The 7,654-nt window shown below is 40.5% G+C and overlaps 1 long non-coding RNA gene across 1 annotated transcript; it reads left to right on the top strand.

Annotated features, from left to right (window-relative positions):
* The first annotated feature begins 765 nt into the window (after positions 1–765).
* On the top strand, positions 766–5,659 carry LOC147711260 (uncharacterized). The gene is made up of 3 exons (XR_015295686.1): positions 766–933; positions 4,000–4,077; positions 5,385–5,659. It is a non-coding gene; the product is annotated as an uncharacterized LOC147711260 (long non-coding RNA).
* The last annotated feature ends 1,995 nt before the right edge of the window (positions 5,660–7,654 follow it).

Here is a 7,654-nt window from a genome sequence, read left to right as displayed (position 1 = left end):
AATTTACTATCCAACACCTTCCCTAGTGTCCACGGGGACTGGAGTTAGAATAGTAAATTATACTTACCACTATCCAGCACCTCAAAGCGCTATGCGTTGTAATGGTATGCGTTGTAATGGTCGCGTTGTAATAGTAGGTAGTTGTAATGGTATGCGTTGTAACATGGTACATCCGTCACAAATCATTGATGCATTTCTCAACAAAGTGCAGACACGAGGGGCGTTCCTTTTTAACTCCTTTTAAGAGTTGGAAAGACTTTTCAAACTCGTAAATGGGCTCTTGTAAATTGTAGGAGGGAATTTGCAGTTACACGCCTTATGATTTTGGGAATCGTAGGCTTTGCGGCCGCAAAATACCATTGCATATCAGTGTCCTGGGAACTCCTCAACTAAGAGCTGAATTTTGACCCAAGTCATTAAAAAACTATTGAAGATATTGTGATATATTTTCCTGGCATGTTTTTTGTCCCAGACCTTCCCAAACCTGTACATACTTACAGAAATGATTTACAACAGATGTCACAATATACGGTTTACTATTCCCAAAGCTCATTGCTGTGACTAAGGTTTTTATTGCAAAACTCTGGGTTGGAAGGCTCTATGAGGAAATGCCCTTGCCTCCAGGAACAGTGAAATATAATTGCCTAACTATGTATCCTTCTATGTTGAAATCTGTGACATTTGAATTACAACTGCTCATGATGACTGTTGTCTCAGTCACAAGGGTGGGTCGTATTCGTGGGTATAAAGTCACCCCATTTGAGAAAGAGCAGACACAGATCATAGAATTGCTACTCCAGTTTTCCTTTGAGAGCGGATTGTGCCCCACACAGCCCGAAAGAACCATGTCTGCCAAGGGCGGAGGACACCACCAGCAGCACCAGCAAAAGCCCCAGTGCCCGGAGCCGTGCCAGCCAGAACCCTGCCAGGAACGTAAGTACTACCAAGCTAAGGCACCCACTTGAGGAATCCTTATGTATCTATACCTGAAATGATGGTAGGATGATACTTACTACTATTGGTATTTGTCATTTAAATAGCAAATAATCCAATGTGCTTCTAGTGTGCCATCATCAATACCTAAGTTGTTCATCACTATGGGAGCCTTTCATTGAGCTATTTCCATACATCATTCTACTGTAAGTGCACAAAGAGCATCATTTATAAGTGCAGATTCCTTATGATTCATAAAACAAGACTGATTTTGTGAATCGGTTTAGTCAAGTATGCTATAAATGTATGAGTTAGTACAATCCTCACAAGGGAAGTTGTGGTAATTCCGTGGTGGGGACACCCGCACAAGTTGGTGACCACTCGCAAAATCACAGGCAGATTCCTATTTTGCAAGCAGTCAGAAATGTAAACCTGTTATGGGCAGTAGTACAAATCGTTTCGGAAGAAAAAGGGGAGAGAAAGTGCCAAGACTTTGGTAGAGGTAGTTGGGGAAAAGTTCCTCCAGAGGGGAAAAAAACCGTGGACAAAGAAAAGGGATAGTAAGTACAAATGCTGAATATTTGCTACAATTTCTGATTGCGTAATAAGCACCTATTACCATTTGCAATGTAATCATATTTATACATGTGAGTATTCCTGAAAATCTGTCTCAGCTTCCCAATAGCACACTTGGAATTCTGTGTAAAATCAAGGAAAAATAGAAATGTTCTCCATTCCCAGAATGCACTGTATTTTCACCCCTGTTTGTGACTCTGGTCTCCTGTCGCTATTAATAGAATTTATTGCTTTATAAACAAGTTAAACAAATATATAAATTGTAACAAAGTCAAATGAAAGTATGTTCATTACCAAACAATTTCATAGGTATTTTTAAATTCAAAAACATGTTTTTCTTTCAATCAGACCACAATGATGAATTGAACATGGACTGCATGACATTAGTAGATCCTGAAAAGACTGAAAATAGCAAATAAAATTAGGGAGGTCAAACATATTCCAGTGCAGGTGTAGCTCTGGATCGAGAGGCAGATGTAAGACCATTCCGTTTTGCGGGTCGCAAATTGTGACTTTTTGTGACTCGCAATTTGCGACTCGCAAACCGAAATGTACTAACGTGTCTCAGACACATTTAGTGATTCCCAATGAGGTCGCAAATTACCTACCTCATCAATATTCATCAGGCAGGTTGCAATTTATGACCCATTGGGAATGGGCTCCAATCACAGAGATGGTGGCCTGCTGGGGACAGCAGACCACCATGTCTGTATTAGCTTTGTAAATAAAGCAACGTTTTTTTCAAATGCAGTCTGATTTTCTTCAATGAAAAAGGGACGGAATTAAAAAAAAAAAAATGTAAAGATTTCTACCCATTTTTTTAGGTCTGCTCTTAGAAAATATTTTCGTTGCCAAACTCAAAGGGGAAGGGTTGGAAATACTGATACTGCATGCACATGGGCTTAACCCCTGGTGGTTTAACTGTGCCCTTTAGAGTTTCACAGGGATATATTGTACTCACATGCAATTTTGGTTTTCCTAAGTGATTTCACTGCACACCCGTTCTCTTTCTGACCTGATTCCCATTTTCAAATTCCTCCAGGTAATAACCGTTAAATTGTGCAAATGTAAAACACAAAGCTATTCACAAATTGTTTTCTGAAACAGAATGTAAAATTGAGTGCAAATTGTGGTCGCACCCAAATTCACATTCACTGTGGAACTTAGAACTAGCATATTAATGCAAACATTAATTTATAATTTTCATGTGAATGTTTTTAAATGTAAATGTTTTTGTAAATAATGAGTTCAAACTAAATTACTTTCAACCCAAACGTTTCAAACTATTTGACAGTTATTCTGTCTTTATATGCATGAAGATCAAAATAGTTTATGACTCGTTTTTTCTTTCTATATAGCCTGTAATTTTAGTAGTTAAGCCATCAGCAACACCTTGACCCCTAGAAGTCTGTAATGTACCAGCCATCCTATAATTTGAACTAATGACTGCCCCTTCAAGCTGCGTAATACAGAAAATATAGTGTTACGCCTATTTTGAGAGGTGCATGGGCATTTACATCCTGTACAATTCATCACTATGGGCATCATATTTTTTGTCCTGGTTACACTTCTTGTGATACATGGTACTAGAAGCTCACAGGCTAACAATTGATCAATCAATCAATCAATGGATTTGTAAAGCACAGCAAATCAGCCGTGAGGGCTTCAAGGCTCTTGAGTTGCTGCTTTCTTTGAGGTGATCTGTACATTACACAGCCAGGTCTTGAGCCCTTTCTTGAATTGCTGGAGATGATTTGGTCCTGAGGTGCAGGGGAAGGTTTTTCCAAGCTTTGGTTCCCAGGAGTCAGCAGGGACGCCCTATGCTGAGGTTTCAGCAAACCTGGGAGTGTCTGCGAGGAAGAGGGAGGCATATCATAGGTATCTGGTTGGTTGGTGGAAGCCCAAGTGTTTATTGACATAAGCTGGTCCTTCATTGTGCAGTGCTTTGTGTGCGCCAGTCAACATTTTGAACTGGCATCTCTTCTGGATCGGGAGTCAGTGTAGCTTCTTCAGGGGCGTGTGATGTGGATTCGTCTGGGAAGGTTGAGGATGAGTCTGGTTACTAAGTTTTGTATTGCCTGTAGTCTCTTCAGGAGGCGTGTGGTGATTCCTACAAAAAATGTCTTCCCGTAATCCAGCTGCTGTTGACAAGGGCCTGTGTGACGGCCCTTCTGGTGTTTACTGGTAGTCACCTTAATATCTTTCAGAGGGTGCAGAGGGTGTGGAAGCAGGTGGGTGAGACTATTAGGGATTGGCTCGGCATTATGTAGGAACAATTTGGTATAGCTTTGTATTATATGATGTATTGTAGAGGATCCGTTAATCCTGCATGCCATATGCAATCAGTTACTCACTGCTACTGCTATTCACTGCCCTGCACCAATTTGTTTTACATTTCATCAAAGTTGGAGTATTTTATTGAAACAAAAACAGCTGCAGATCTATGCCCACACCCAATTTTATTAACTATTGTTATTGTATTCGTTCTAGCATGTAAACCAGTTCAGCAGTGCCAGGACCAGGCAGTTCAGCAGTGTCAGGACGAGATACAGAAGTGTCCTACACCAGGTATGGACTATGGACTACAATTGCGGCATTGATACACATTCATTGATATACCTAATAAGTAGAATATATGCACAATATGGTGCTTTAAGTAGAATGGCCGACTGATACTCTCTTGAGGAAAGCAGTACCTGGTGTTGCATTAAGTGTTAATGAAGTGTGGAGTTCTTTGGAAGTAGCTACAATTCTTTCGTATAACACTCATTTACCAATGTCTGATCTTGCTATCAAACACCTTTTCAGGACCTTCGTCTACTTTGTGTTTTCATATGCTGTCTAATCGTGCAAAGTGCATTCGTAAAGTTTTGTTATGTATCAATATGTGTACTTTCTTAGGTGCAATACACAAAACGACTAACAATCTGCCTTAAAAAAAACCAGCTAGCTAGTCATTGAACCAACTATCAATATAGCAATGTACCTACTCAAAGAATTGCTAAATCAACCTACCAACACAACAAATAATCTAACGTGTGTAGCTACACAGCATTCGCTTATCAGCTATGTAGACAACAGCATCCAATTTGCAGCCCAAAAGCACAAACAATCTCTCAATAAATGAGTAAGTCGCATACTTAACATATTAGAACCCACGAAAGTATTTGTTACATGCCCAGTTAGTCGGAAATAGAAAAAAGAACCAGTTAAGTGCCTAGTCATAAAAACCACCCATCACATAACTGCCAAGCCGTTGAAACAAGCAGTAAACATCAAATGAATCAGCAGCAATCAATCCCTTGATCAAAGAAGCAACTCACCACCCACCATAAACAGAACCAATGCAATCAACCTGTATCTACACAACCAAATGAAACACCTAACCGACAAACCACCAAGCTTCTCAACCATCTCACTATCTAATGAGCCATTTGAGCAACTCTTTACCATTCATCTAAACAAATAGCCAGCTGTCAAGAAATCCAGGCACCTAACACACCATCTGTCTAACCAACCAGGCATATGTCAATTTGTCTTTCCTGCAATTCATATCATTTCACACTGATGTAAGGTGTTTGGAGTCCCCATCATTCTCCTCTGTCAAGGAACATCAGATTTTTATCAAAACATTGTATCTTTGTTTCCAACCTGTATATTGCAATTATATATAATTTAGAATGAGACCTTACCTACATGAGATTTCTATCAGTGATGGCATGCAATGCAAGAGAAAGCGATTAAGATAACTGGAGTATGATAAATTCATGCCATGGCATTTCTGCATATCTAATCCACTATTGGTGGCAATATAATCCACCCTTAACACGTTTCAAACTTTCAGGTGTATTAACCGCATGACATTTCTTTCCTAGTGGAACCATGCAAACCATGCCCTCCAGAGCCCTGCCAGGAGCAGCAGCAGCCAGCACACCAAGGTGGATGCAAGAAGTGAAGATCTCAGCACTCACAGCCCTGCGCCTACGATCAATCCATTAGAATCCATGTGTTTGGGAAGTGTTTAAAAACATGCACCATGCGAGCTATCTAGGGCAGTGCCTCGATGTCGGTACACCTGTCTAACCCTCTAACTGTATTTATGATTGTTCTTTTGAAATAACTCCAGTATTAAATTAATTTGATTAACTAAGTTGCCTCTTGCTAGTCTCTTGGCCTTTGTCCCAGCTGCTTACTCTGAAAATGAACCACTGTTATATACTGATCAATGCTTCTGGGTAAGATCTTTTGAAAAAAGAGAAATGCAGCCATGCCTGAACATGTTATGTTATGTTATGTTATGTTAAAGGTATTTAGTACCGGGCACATACACCAATTGGTTTCTTGGCGCTCAATGACAAGTGGGAGAAGGGCACAGGGGAATAGAAGCAGCTAGTCGTGAGCAAGAACGCATTATTGCATGTGGTTGGAGGGCTGACAACATTCATAAATATCTTCCCACTTTGTTAGCAATAATATTGAGCTTTCATGATTTATGCAATGGCTCAGATGTCCCACAGTTCATACGGAAATAATGACTTTCCCGTAGATCCAGCCACTGGCGTAATTTAGGGATTGCAATAGTGATCCCTTTTCTCCCTACAACATCTTCCAGGTCCTGCCAGCATGACCCCTTAGAGTCACAGATTTAAACATGTCATCTCAAGTGTTACTTGGTCCCTGAAAATCCAGGCATGTTTTAAGTACCACATTACTCCCACGGGTACCGGCAAGCAATACCTATGGCATAGTCTTGGTATTATTTAAGAATCTTTATTCATTGACTCAAGTACTATTTCAGTGCGGTCTCTGGTGGCACAGGCACGCGGATCACAGGCACTGAGTCCCTCAGCATCATTTCTGCACCTTCACAATACTGACCATTAAGCACCCTGGGTTTGGGCGCAAGAATCTTAGGTGGACAAGAGATGTAGTCTGCTTTTCACACAAGACTTTGATTGATAGAGTTGGTGCACAGAGCAGCAGTGCCCGACTGCTTTCTCCAGTATCCACAAGACCGAGAAACAAGTGGGAAAAGATCAGCACATCACATAACTGGTGGCACCATGTCCCACTGGTCAACACCACTGGCACAATGAAAAATAGTACTGGGTCACAGAGGACCATCTGGCATATTGATCAGTATTCTGACTTAATCTGGTTATGAGTACCCATTTTAATATGCTACACTATGGAATAAAACCAGTACAATGCCATAGCATACATCAGACTAATACTACTGACTATACCTCGAAATACTGGCAAAACACTGAAATACTGAGCAGCACTGTGGCAAGTTAAGCAGCTCGGGTTGATTGAGCAGGGTCTTGTCATCTTTAGCGTTACTGTGGCATAATAAGCATAAAAAGCAGCGCACTGGCATATTGAGCCACACATGAACTTAATGGTAGTGGTGGCAAACCCATTTTATAGTAATCAGCATTGTTTTGTGTTTTACTCCAATAACTTGCATTTCTTAAAAGGTGGCAAGGGACAGGGCAAGGAAGAAACCATGTCAGCTATCATGACCATGACAAAATGCATACACATGACAAATATTTGGGTTCAAAAGGTGGGGGTCCTTTCTGTTGTTAATCAATTATTTTTTGTTCCAAACAAGATTTAGAATTCTCAGAAATTCACAAAGATAACATTTTTAAAACAGTGGGGAACCCCCCTCTCTGATCATTTTAAATTTCCAGATCTTAACCCCTATTAAAACACTACTAAACACCTATCAACATGTCCAGCATTGAATGGACAGCTCAAGATCAAAGAAAAACTACATGCTGCCCCCTGAAGTATGGACATGAGTACACAGAAGGGGTACGAGACTCGTTAATGAGAGCACAGAAAATGACACCATAATATAAAGGAAATGTTAGCAAACCGGAAATCTGCTGCATGCAGCCGCGCTGTCTTGGATCGGGTTGGGAAGGAGGGTGATACTGGTGTCAGCCACATTCACAAGCATTTACAATGCAACGGTCTCGCCTTTGCAAACGTTAGAGCTATTGGCATTGTAAATTACAACATTTTTATTTATGTGTTGGCTTTGAAAACAGATAAATAAATGGCATTGTCATTTACAATGCCAATAGCTTAATCTCTCGCAAATGCGAGACCTATTGCATAGGTCGCGTATTTA

Source organism: Lissotriton vulgaris, chromosome 5 (assembly GCF_964263255.1).
Source record: "Lissotriton vulgaris chromosome 5, aLisVul1.2, whole genome shotgun sequence".
NCBI lineage: Eukaryota > Metazoa > Chordata > Amphibia > Caudata > Salamandridae > Lissotriton > Lissotriton vulgaris.
The sequence above is the reverse complement of the archived record's forward strand: the minus strand, read 5'-3'. Positions and strand labels throughout refer to the sequence as shown.